Source organism: Monodelphis domestica, chromosome 4, assembly GCF_027887165.1.
Source record: "Monodelphis domestica isolate mMonDom1 chromosome 4, mMonDom1.pri, whole genome shotgun sequence".
NCBI lineage: Eukaryota > Metazoa > Chordata > Mammalia > Didelphimorphia > Didelphidae > Monodelphis > Monodelphis domestica.
The window spans coordinates 142,262,738-142,276,580 of record NC_077230.1 but is presented as its reverse complement, the minus strand read 5'-3'; positions in this window follow the sequence as shown (position 1 = coordinate 142,276,580).

Genomic DNA, 13,843 nt, shown 5'->3' with positions numbered 1-13,843 from the left:
GAAACTCCAACTTTCACCAGTTCTTATGATTTTATATTCTAATTTCTATTGGCCTCCCAAGTATTAATAGCATCATTGAATATATTGTTCTCCCTATGATAAATCCTGTAATCCATATAAAAAGAAAAAAGTGAAAGTTTGATGATGATCATCGTAATTTCTCTTCGGTTCAGTCATAAGATAACAATCTAGCATAAGTTATACTACCAAACAAACATTATGAAGTGAAGCATAAAGTCAAAAGATAATACAAATAATCATTAAAGTGACAAAAATACTAAGTTCAATAATAATTCTCATCATATAAGATTCATAAAACCTTCTCTTGGTCCTACCAGAGAGCTTATTAAATTATAGGGAGAAGAAGGAGGAGGAGGAGGAGGAGAAGAAGATTAAGAAGAAGGAGGAGGAGAAGGAGGAGAAGAAGAAGAAGATGGAGGAGGAGAAGGAGGAGAAGAAGAAGATGGAGGAGGAACAAGAACAAGAAGAGACAGAAGAGAAGGAAGAGGTAGAAGAGGAAGAAGAAGAGGAAGAAAAGTGTGTGTGGTACATGGAGAGACAGAGACAAAGAGAATGATGCAGAGAGAGAATGAGATAATACTTTCCATCTAGCCCTAAGAAAGAAAAGAAAGGTTCTAGACTCTAGTCCTTTTTTCCAGGTTGAAATAGTGAAGGAGAGTGGGAAAAAATTAAGAAGCTGCCTCTTTCTAAAAGAGGCAAAGGAAGAGGAAGGAACAGTGACTAATGGCAACTATTCATGTTATCATTCAACTGGAAAGAAACCATACAAAATACTTGTCAAGACTCTACTACTTATCTGAACTCCAAAGAAAGTAACAAGATTTAACCAAGTCTCCCAGACCACTAGAAGAGATAGAGTTATATTTCCCTTTGCCAAGCAGGATAAAGAGAGGGAAATTCTGTCTATTATTCCATACCAACCTAAGCCATATATTACTATCATTGAAAACATAGGATAGAACTGGGTCTCTCAGTCTTGAATAAAACTCCTGAATTCAGAATAACATTAATGTGTCCGTCTAAATACTAAACATTCTAAGAAGTTATTTAGATTCTACTTAAAATGAAAGAATTTCCTACTATATGGAGCTGTACCTTAGAGTATATGCATCATATACCTATTCACAAATACCACAGAGCAACAGTTCTCAATTTTTTTGGTATTAAGAACTCCTTTTTACCTTTAAAAATATTGAGGAGCTCAAAGAACCTTTTTATGTAGGTTAAATATTGAGTATATTGAAAATTAAAATAATTACATAAAATATTTATTCATGGGTTCATTTAAAATAATGATACAACATAATATTTGATAGGACAAATAACATATTTCATGAAAAAGAAGTATATCTTCCAAAGCAAAAAGAAATAGAATAGCACCATTTTATATTATTTTTGAAAATGTATTTAATGTCTGCATTAATAGAAAACAAATAGATTTTTGAATCTGCTTTTGAATTGAATCTATCGTAACTTTTTTGCTTGAAGTATATGAATAAAATTTTGTTTCACATATATACATATTTAGAAAAAAATCTTAGTATTATTAAAATAGTTTCAATCTGACAGAATACCTAAAGAATCTTTTCATTTAATATCTATCAAGTCATAATTGGTATTGTGGTCTCTATTGAGAATTATTAATATGTGAGATTATTCATGCAAGATTACAGAGTTCTGAAATGGAATTTTATATTCAAGGAACAATAAGTAGGTCAATATTAGTGACTCAGATAATATGTGTTGTTGAGTCATCTGCAAATATAGGAGGGAGATAGATTTGGACATTAAGAAGAGATAGTAGGAAACCACAGAAGATTTGTACCACCATCATACTGGAACATCAGAGTATTGGTCTGTGTCTGGCCATTCCCTAAAAGAGACAGTAGGGAGAAGGTATCACAAAAAAATCTGAGGAATATAGAGATTTATATTAGCTGATTTAGAGAATGTGATAGAATGTCAAACCGAAGTAAAAAGGTACTTGGTCCTAGTCTCTAGGTCCCTAGAAGTAAATGGCCTACCATAGTACCTTAGACATTCTAAGTCTTGGGATATGATTCGCATAAAGTCCTGTGTGGAATAGGTCCTTGTTTCCTTTGACTTGTTCATAGATGGTAAATAGTTAAACCAGAAGGCTCAGGTCCTTTGATTCAAAATTTTTATTATAACAGCACTATTAGTTCAACTGTTTAGAGCAGTTGTCACCAAACCCTTTTGATAATTCATTCACCCTTATCAGTAATACACTTTTGACCATTAATCTCCAAGATACATATACTTGTTTATTTATAAGAGTTAAATATGTACTATTAGACTAATATTTATTTTCATTATAAAATTATGCAAAACAAAAATTTTAAAAAGTATAGAGGAAATAATATTTGAGTGAGGAGTTAATAGGGAACCCTCAAAATTTATTGAGATGGAGAATGACAAAGCTAGACTGGCAATTTAAGAAAATTACTTTGAAATCTTGTGATGAGGATAAATTAAAAGAAAAAATGAAGCTTCTGTCAGGTATACCAATTAGAGAGTTATTAAAATAATATAGGAGAGAAGTGATGAAAACAGAAACTAAGGTGGTGACTGGGAAATAAAAAATATGTAAGATATAATGGGGAATGACAAAATGATAAGATTTGACTCCTGTTTGAATACATGAAGTAGAGAATTGTGAGAAGTTGGAGATGACCCAGAGGTTGCAAATTTGAATGGTCATAGTCTCAAAACTAATAGGAAAGTTAGGAAGAGGGGTGGTTTTGAAGAAAATAAAATGCAATAAACCTAGATATTGTTGTTGATACCTAGGCAATTAAAAAGCTAAAAATGGCCTGAGAGATTAACATACAGATTAGAGGGTAGAGGCAGGAGCAAAGACAGCAAAGGAAAAAGAATGGGGGAGTGGTATGGGATTGGTATAAATATGGTTACTTGGAGACAAGATTCAATATTGGTTGTAATGGAAAGGATGTGATATAATGCTTATTTCCATTTTCTAATTCATTTTATATTCCCTGTGTCATGCCATGGCCCCCTCTTTTGAAGATGTTATGAAGCCTACTATGGAGATATTTGGTTTATAAGGTAACTAAAGTCAAATATTTAATTATCTTCAATTATTTTATTACAAAATAATTTAGTTATCTTCTCACAAAGAAAAACTATACAACCAGAGACTTTAGTTCTCATTTTTATTGATGTTTCATCAACATTCAATAATAGCTATTGGGCAAGAAAGTAATGATAGATCCTTATAAGCACATCACCAGGAATGGAAAAAATATATATTTATCTAGGTTAAACATTTTTCATAAACATAATAAGGGAAATAAATACATTTAAAAATCATACTGAAGTGTAAATAAAAGAATGTCTTCATTAATTTTGACTCAAATTTCTTGCTCTTAGAATTTCAAACTACTGCTCAGCCCAGTGAACCAATGAAATGTTCTAATTGTATGACAGCATTCAATTCCAAAACACTTTCATACTTAGGGACAAAGTGACAAGATGCTTTATGCTACTTAATCAAGTAGCTTTGGCCCAATGTACCTTGGAAAACGGGAATAAATGTGAAAATCTATATAATTGTGCTTATGTTGCCATCTATCTTGTCAAAATGAAAATCCACATGGGAATAAACTCAGATGTGATTTAATAGATTAGAGAGAAACAATGTCCATTTCTCCTCTTGAGCTGGAGAGAGAGAGAGGAGCTGCTCCTTCCTGCTGTGTCAATTTGTCTTGGACTGGTGGTTCTGAAGGTGAAACTTTGAAGGTCTTTTTTTGAGAAACTGCCTTATAGGATGACAGTAAAAAAACAAAAGAGAACAGAACAAAACGATGCACACACTGAATAAACTATGCACTATTGACTCCATAATCATTTCGAAAATACAATCTAGAAATTAATTTTCTAATTAAAAATGCAGGAAATAAGAAACAAAGCAAATTTATATATATATATATATGTGTGTGTATGTATGTTATCTAGTATATAACATGTAATTACATACATATTATGTTCCATATAATGCATATATATGTATATTTCATATTTGGTAATTTAGTGTTTCTGAAATATTAGGCTTCTTTTAAGTCCCTACTAAAATTCTACCTTTATAAGAAGCTTTCCCTAACCCCTTTTAATTTCAGCTTTTTCCCACTTATAATTACCTATTATTTATTCTGTATATATCTTGATTTTATATATCTTTTTGCATGTTGTTTCCCCATTAGATTGTAAGCTTTTTGGAGGCAAAATCTGCATTTGCCCTCTTTTTGCATCAACTCAGGTCTTAGCAGAGAACCAAGATAATGTAAGTACTTAATAAATGTTGATTTATTTATTGATAGAGGCAGTGCCTATAGAGCCAAGTTGAAAGCCAAGAAGACTTCGGTTACAGTCTTTCCTTAGATTTATGCTGGCTATATGACACTGGATTGTGTCATGTAGCCAGTATATGTAAAAGAATCACAGAGAGACTTCCAGTTAAGATGGTGGCTTAGAGAAAGCTAAAGTTCAGATCTCCGGAAAACCCTTCCCGACCGATCTCAAACTATAAGCTCCTAAGGCGCCGAAATTCAAAACGATCAACAGCACAGACCCTGGGAACCCTCCTCCTGGACCTGAACCCGGATCAAAAGGTACGGCCCCACTCAAAAGCCAGAACCCGAGATCACTCGGACCTAAGGGGTAGGAGCTCAGAGTCCAAGGCTCCAGGAAGCCGCAGGCCACACAGCTCAGAGAACAGGATCCTGTGAACAACAACCCTCAGGGCCTTCTACCTGAGTCCCAGTGAAAGTCTTTGCTCCCCCAGCAGAGAGCAGGGTCGAAACAACAGCAACTCTCAGGGCAGGCAAGACAGCCTCACGGGCTGGATCCTGCTATCCAAGTCTCAGCGAAAATCACTGCCCTCGGAGCATGGGGAGGCTGCAACCCATCCCCCCACAGGCCGACGAAAAAGCCTCACGGCCAGCTATTCTGAAGGCAACTTCCGGAAAGCACCGGAAAGATATACAAGAGATATACAGAGAGCCAGGGGGAGAGTGTGGCCTCGTGGTCCGACCCTTCCATTCCAGTTCCAGTGAGGAATATTCAGTTTAACCAAGGGACAGCTCATAGAACCAACAATCTGCCCAAGACAAAAGCCTCTGAACACCAGACAGAGATAAGAAAAGCTAATCCTCCCCATTCAGAGATGGCAAACTCCACAGAAGCACAGAAGCCCCAAAATACCAAGAAAAATAAGAAGAAAGGGGCGACTTTGGACACATTCTATGGAGCCAAAATACAAAATACAGAGGAGATAGAAGAAGATATACAAGAAAATACTCCAAAATCTTCCAAAGGAAATGGAAACTCTCCACAAACCAATGAAGAATTTGAATCAGAAATGACCAAAAAGATGGAAGCCCTCTGGGAGGAAAAGTGGGAAATAATGCAAAAGAAATTCACGCATCTACAAAACCAGTTTGACCAAACTGTAAAAAAAAACCAGGCTTTAAAGCAAGAACAAATAAAGCAAAGCCAAAACACCAAGAAATTAGAAGAGAATATAAAATATCTCACCAACAACGTGACAGATCTGGAAAATAGAGGGAGAAGAGATAATTTAAGAATAATTGGACTCCCAGAAAAGCCAGAAATAAACACCAAACTGGACATGGTGATACAAGATATAATCAAAGAAAATTGCCCAGAGATTCTAGAACAAGGGGGCAATACAGCCACTGACAGAACTCACAGAACACCTTCTACACTAAACCCCCAAAAGACAACTCCCAGGAATGCAATTGCCAAATTCCAAAGCTATCAAACAAAAGAAAAAATCCTACAGGAAGCCAGAAAAAGACAATTTAGATATAAAGGAATGCCAATCAGGGTCAAACAAGACCTTGCAAGTTCTACTCTGAATGATCGTAAGGCATGGAACATGATCTTCAGAAAGGCAAGAGAGCTGGGTCTCCAACCAAGAATCAGCTACCCAGCAAAACTGACTATATACTTCCAAGGGAAAGTATGGGCATTCAACAAAATAGAAGACTTCCAACTTTTTGCAAAGAAAAGACCAGAGCTCTGTGGAAAGTTTGATACCGAAAATCAAAGAGCAAGGAATACCTGAAAAGGTAAATATTAAGGAAAGGGGATAAATGTTATCTACTTCTTTTATTCAAACTCGCTTCTATAAGGACTACATTTATATCAATCTATGTATACTAATATGTGGGGAAAATGTAATGTATAAATAATGGGTAAAGAAAGACCAAATAGAATAATCGTTCTCACACAAAGATTCACATGGGAAGGGGAGGGGAAGAAAACTCCTATAAGAAGGAGAGGAAGAGAGGGGGGTTTTCTTTCTTTTTTCTTACTTAAACCTCAATCTCAGGGAAATCAACTCTGAGAGGGAAAAACTTCCAGATCCATTGGGATCTTGAATTCTATCTTACCCAACAAGGGTAGGGAGAAGGGAAAACCAAGGGGGGAGGGGGAGAGGGAGAACAAAAAGGGAGGGAAAGAGAGGGGGCAGGGGGAGGGAAGAAAAAGGGAGGGACTAAAAAGGGAAACATCAAGGGAGGGGACAAGGGGGACTGATTCAAAGTAAATCACTGGACTAAAAGGTAGAGCCGAAGAAGAAAAGGTTAGAATTAGGGAAGGATATCAAAATGCCAGTGAGTCCACAAATGACAATCATAACGTTGAATGTGAATGGGATGAACTCACCCATAAAACGTAGACGAATAGCAGAATGGATTAGAATCCAAAACCCTACCATATATTGCCTTCAAGAAACACACATGAGGTGGGTTGACAACCACAAGGTCAGAATTAAAGGATGGAGTAAGGCCTTCTGGTCCTCAACTGATAGAAAGAAGGCAGGAGTGGTAATCATGATATCTGATAAAGCCAATGCAAAAATAGACCTGATCAAAAGGGATAGGGAAGGTAATTATATTTTGTTAAAAGGGACTCTAGACAATGAGGAAATATCATTAATCAACATGTATGCACCAAATAATATAGCACCCAAATTTCTAATGGAGAAACTAGGAGAATTGAAGGAAGAAATAGACAATAAAACCATACTAGTGGGAGACTTAAACCAACCATTATCAAATTTAGATAAATCAAATCAAAAAATAAATAAGAAAGAGGTAAAAGAAGCGAATGAAATCTTAGAAAAATTAGAATTAATAGACATATGGAGAAAAATAAATAGGGATAAAAAGGAATACACCTTCTTCTCAGCACCACATGGCACATTCACAAAGATTGACCATACATTAGGTCACAGAAACATAGCACACAAATGCAAAAAAGCAGAAATAATGAATGCAGACTTCTCAGATCACAAGGCAATAAAAATACTGATTAATAATGGTACATGGAAAACCAAATCTAAAACCAATTGGAAATTAAACAATATGATACTCCAAAACCATTTACTTAAAGAAGAAATCATAGAAACAATAATTTCATCGAGGAAAATGACAATGGCTAAACATCCTTTCAAACCTTTTGGGATGCAGCCAAAGGGGTAATCAGAGGTAAATTCATATCCCTGAATGCTTATATTAACAAACAAGGGAGAGCAGAGATCAATCAATTGGAAATACAAATGAAAAAATTCGAAAGCGATCAAATTAAACCCCCCCAGCAGAAAACCAAATTAGAAATCCTAAAAATTAAGGGAGAAATTAATAAAATTGAAAGTGATAGAACTATTGATTTAAAAAATAAGACAAGAAGCTGATACTTTGAAAAAACAAACAAAATAGACAAAGTACTGGTCAATCTAATTAAAAAAAGGAAGGAAGAAAAGCAAATTAACAGCATCAAAGATGAAAAGGGGGACATCACCTCCTATGAAGAGGAAATTAAGGCAATCATTAGAAATTACTTTGCCCAATTATATAGCAATAAATACACCAATTTAGGTGATATGGATGAATATATACAAAAATACAAACTGCCTAGACTAACAGAAGAGGAAATAGAATTCTTAAATAATCCCATATCAGAAATTGAAATCCAACAAGCCATCAAAGAACTTCCTAAGAAAAAATCCCCAGGGCCTGATGGATTCACCAGTGATTTCTATCAAACATTCAGAGAACAGTTAATCCCAATACTCTACAAACTATTTGACATAATAAGCAAAGAGGGAGTTCTACCAAACTGCTTTTACGACACAAACATGGTACTGATTCCAAAACCAGGCAGGTCAAAAACAGAGAAAGAAAACTATAGGCCAATCTCCCTAATGAATATAGATGCAAAAATCTTAAATAGGATACTAGCAAAAAGACTCCAACAAGTGATCAGAAGGATCATTCACCATGATCAAGTAGGATTCATACCAGGGATGCAGGGTGGTTCAACATTAGGAAAACCATCCACATAATTGACCACATCAACAAGCAAACTAGCAAGAACCACATGATTATCTCAATAGATGCAGAAAAAGCATTTGATAAAATACAACACCCATTCCTATTAAAAACACTAGAAAGCATAGGAATAGAAGGGTCATTCCTAAAAATAATAAACAGTATATATCTAAAACCAACAGCTAATATCATCTGCAATGGAGATAAACTAGATGCATTCCCAATAAGATCAGGAGTGAAACAAGGATGCCCATTATCACCTCTACTATTTGACATTCTACTAGAAATGCTAGCAGTAGCAATTAGAGAAGAAAAAGAAATTGAAGGCATCAAAATAGGCAAGGAGGAGACCTAGTTATCACTCTTTGCGGATGACATGATGGTCTACTTAAAGAATCCTAGAGATTCAACCAAAAAGCTAATTGAAATAATCAACAACTTTAGCAAAATTGCAGGATACAAAATAAACCCACATAAATCATCAACTTTTCTATATATCTCCAACACAGCTCAGCAGCAAGAACTAGAAAGAGAAATCCCATTCAAAATCACGTTAGACAAAATAAAATACCTTGGAATCTACCTCCCAAGACAAACACAGGAACTATATGAACACAACTACAAAACACTTGCCACACAACTAAAACTAGACCTGAACAAATGGAAAAACATTAACTGCTATCGATAGAACCAGCCAATATAATAAAAATGACCATCCTACCCAAAGTTATTTATCTATTTAGTGCCATACCCATTGAATTACCAAAATACTTCTTCACTGATTTAGAAAAAAACATAACAAAGTTCATTTGGAAGAATAAAAGATCAAGGATATCCAGGGAAATAATGAAAAAAAAAAACACATATGATGGGGGCCTTGCAGTCCCTGACCTAAAACTATATTACAAAGCAGCAGTCATCAAAACAATTTGGTACTGGCTAAGAAACAGAAAGGAAGATCAGTGGAATAGACTGGGGGCAAGCGACCTCAGCAAGACAGTATACGATAAACCCAAAGATCCCAGCTTTTGGGACAAAAATCCACTATTCAATAAAAACTGTTGGGAAAATTGGAAGACAGTGTGGGAGAGACTAGGAATAGATCAACACCTCACACCCTACACCAAGATAAATTCAAAATGGGTGAATTACTTAAACATAAAGAAGGAAACCATAAGTAAATTGGGTAAACACAGAATAGTATACATGTCAGACCTTTGGGAGGGGAAAGGCTTTAAAACCAAGCAAGATATAGAAAGAATCACAAAATGTAAAATAAATCATTTTGACTACATCAAACTAAAAAGCTTTCGTACAAACAAAACCAATATAACTAAAATCAGAAGGGAAACAACAAATTGGGAAAAAATCTTCATAGAAACCTCTGACAAAGGTTTAATTATTCATATTTATAATGAGCTAAATCAATTGTACAAAAAATCAAGCCATTCTCCAATTGATAAATGGGCAAGGGAAATGGATAGGCAGTTCTCAGATAAAGAAATCAAAACTATTAACAAGCACATGAAGAAGTGTTCTACATCTCTTATAATCATAGAGATGCAAATCAAAACAACTCTGAGGTATCACCTCACACCTAGCAGATTGGCTAACATAACAGCAAAGGAAAGTAATGAATGCTGTAGGGGATGTGGCAAAGTAGGGACATTAATTCATTGCTGGTGGAGCTGTGAACTGATCCAACCATTCTGGAGGGCAATTTGGAACTATGCCCAAAGGGCGACAAAAGAATATCTACCCTTAGACCCAGCCATAGCACTGCTGGGTCTGTACCCCAAAGAGATAATGGACACAAAGACTTGTACAAAAATATTCATCGCTGCGCTCTTTGTGGTGGCCAAAAACTGGAAAACGAGGGGATGCCCATCAATTGGGGAATGGCTGAACAAACTGTGGTATATGTTGGTGATGGAATACTATTGTGCTAAAAGGAATAACAAAGTGGAGGATTTCCATGGAGACCGGAACAACCTCCAGGAAGTGATGCTGAGCGAGAGGAGCAGAACCAGGAGAACATTGTACACAGAGACTAATACACTGTGGTATAATCGAACGTAATGGACTTCTCCATTAGTGGCGGTGTAATGTCCCTGAATAACTTGCAGGGATCCAGGAGAAAAAAACACCATTCATAAGCAAAGGATAAACTATGGGAGTGGAAACACTGAGAAAAAGCAACTGCCTGAATACAGAGGTTGAGGGGACATGACAGAGGATAGACTCTAAATGAACACTCTAATGCAAATACTATCAACAAAGCAATGGGTTCAAATCAAGAAAACATCTAATGCCCAGTGGACTTACGCATCGGCTATGGGGATTGGGGGGGAGGAAAAGAAAATGATCTATGTCTTTAACGAATAATGCTTGGAAATGATCAAATAAAATATATTTAAAAAAAAAAGAATCACAGAGAAAGTGAAAACATACATAGGTAAAGAGACTTTTTCAACTCATCATTCACTCTACCAATTAAATCAAAGGTACAGATGAATTACTAATTCTAATTTTGTTACATATTTTATTCTCTAACACACATAAACATACAGACATAGAGAAAATAATAGAAAACATAATTATCTCTATCAAAGTTTATCATAAACTTCACTTCCTGGTATATGTTATCAGAGCACACATTTTACTATTATTATGAAAATAATCTTGACCCAGAAGATCCCCTAAAAAACTCTCTGTAATGCCTATGAGTTCTTGAATCAGACTCTGAAAACCAATGAGATGAGTGTTTGTATTACAGTCTTCTCCCCACCTCACATTCCTGCCCTCAAAATAGAGGACTTCATTACACAAGCTTTACCTTGAAACATCCTAATCTGTCAGTTCTTCAGTATACTCAACTCTTTTTCCACTTCTCCACTTCATTTCACTCATATATGGTGAAAGTCATACCTTCTTTTTTGCTATCATTAACAAATCTTCTACTTTCCTGATTAAGAACTTCATAGTTGCAATATCTGATCATAATTCACTATCATTCAATTATTTCCTCTGTCTTATTCCTTCTAAAGGTATTCTTTGTCCACATTATCATCTTCTATTCCTCCACCAGTGAGTACTTTTCTTTAAAATCATCTGTTTTGTTTATACTTTCCCTTCATTCCCAAAATCATCTCCTTAGTACAGCAAGTTGTCACTTAATCCCCTGCTCCCTTTTCAAATAATCACTCATGCCTTGCCAAATTCCAGTCCTGAATTCTTCCTCCTATTTGACTCCTCTACCCTCATTCATATACTACTTTAGGAAATCAGAGGATAACCCAGTGATGCTGACTGAATTGACTACAAATTTATTTTCTCTAAATTCAACCAGATCTTCATTGTAGTTGTCAAAACTAGCTGATTTTTATCCCCAAAATCTCCTTTGAATATATTTATATTTCTCCACTCACATGTCTAATACCCCATTTCAGGCCCTAATCCCCCTCCCAACTGTGTAGTATAATAGTCTTTTATATATAGATCTACCGTGTAAGGGTTAAAAATGGTTTGACTAAATTCATGAGTTATAAAAGGTTGTTGTGGTCACCATTTATAAAAATTAATCTATGAGTCAATAGGCTGTTTAATAGCTTTGTTTACAGGTTATAGATATTAAAATGGGAAATACAGGAAAGAAGTAGAAAATATCTCCTAGCTAAAAATATCCTAAATCCTAATCCTAGTCCCTCCAGACCACAAATGAGAATCTGAATCTCACCAGTCCACAAGAGTGTCTCCAGTCAGACATTCCAACAACCAAAAAGGATGCCAAAGAGGCTGAGCCACAAAGGGCAGTCTTTCACACCAAGGAGGCAATAATCTCACCAAGTAAGCATCTCCCTTCAGTCTCCAATGCAAAAAGCTTAATCTTCACCAAAATCCAAAGTTCAGATCAGGAAAACATTTGGTGGAAGAACCATGTGTCTGCCTTATCTCCATTCATTTTGGGAGAACCAGAGGAGGAAAAATGGAGCTAGATGAGAATAATTCCAGGAAATGGAAACAAACAAACAAAAAAAACCAAAAAAAGATAATACATTATGTTGTCCTCACCTAGAATAAAGGTGACAAATAAAATCAATATAAAATATGGGTCCTTCATGAAGAATTTTTAGGCCAATAACATAACTTCTGTGAAACAACAAAGTACAGTGGATGGAGGGCTGGCCATGTAGTCAGGGAGATCTGTTTTAATGTCTTGTCTTTGACACATTTGCTTTATGATCATGGGCATTCATTTAACCTTTTAAGGCCCTAGGCAAATCTCTAAGACTACATTAGTTATTTTGCAAACTTCTAACATCACAGTCCACTATCATTAACATATATCACACAGAGATACCTAATAACATTCATAAAAACACTGTAGACATGTAAATTCAGAGTCTTACTTTATATTATGTATATTATATTAAACCTTTTAATATCAGTCAAGTTGCTGCTATTTTTTCAAGAATGCATTTCATTATCTCTATGTGCCCAAATTATTGAAAAAAGCAAGTGCCAAGAAGCTATTAGACTAATCATTATGAGATGAAAAGATTCATTTTAGTCAATGTCAAATTACATGCAATCCACTCATGAAACTAATAATTTATCCCATTACTTGCTGGGTAATACTTTTCCTCATACTGTCATATTTCTTATTACATTTTCACCATCATGATAATCTAAAAGTTTTCAAGTACACAGTCTTCTTTATTTTAAAGGAAATGGCAAGATCTCATTCTAGAAATCAATTGAGATTTTCATGGATTTCAAATGGAGGAACAGATGGATCTTTCCTAATTGTTTCTTGTTTTAATGAGATAAGTTTATCCTATACCATCAATGCCACTGGTCCAAGAATATCAATATGCCCTCTCTTTAGAGTCAATGCATGAATCAGCCTCTCTAGGAAATTATCTCATTATACACAAGAAATAGTATTATATAAGTAACTAGTTTTCTGCAATGAGAAAATAAATAGAAAAAGACCTCAGGTAACTTTTAACAAACTGAAACAGATTGACAATTTTTGTCTAGAATCTGAACATAAGAAAATTGTGAAAAAAAAACAACTTATGGGAGTCCATCATGAAGAGAAGAATGGAATGATATATGATGCAATGGATTATAATAAATGTTTAAAATTCACATAACACTTTAAATATTTCAAAGGGCTTTCAAACACTTTATAACTGTTCTATTATTTAATACTCACAACAGCCCTGTGGGATGTGTCATTATTCCCATTTTATAGATTTAGCAACTGAAGTGTACTTAACCAGGATTACATAGTTTTTAAATGATGAAGTAATCAAATCAAATCAAATGACCAGAAGATAACCACATTACCATCTGTATCACCTAGATGCTATAAATTGTTTAAACATGTGACCAAACTATGAGAAAAATAGCATGTACCA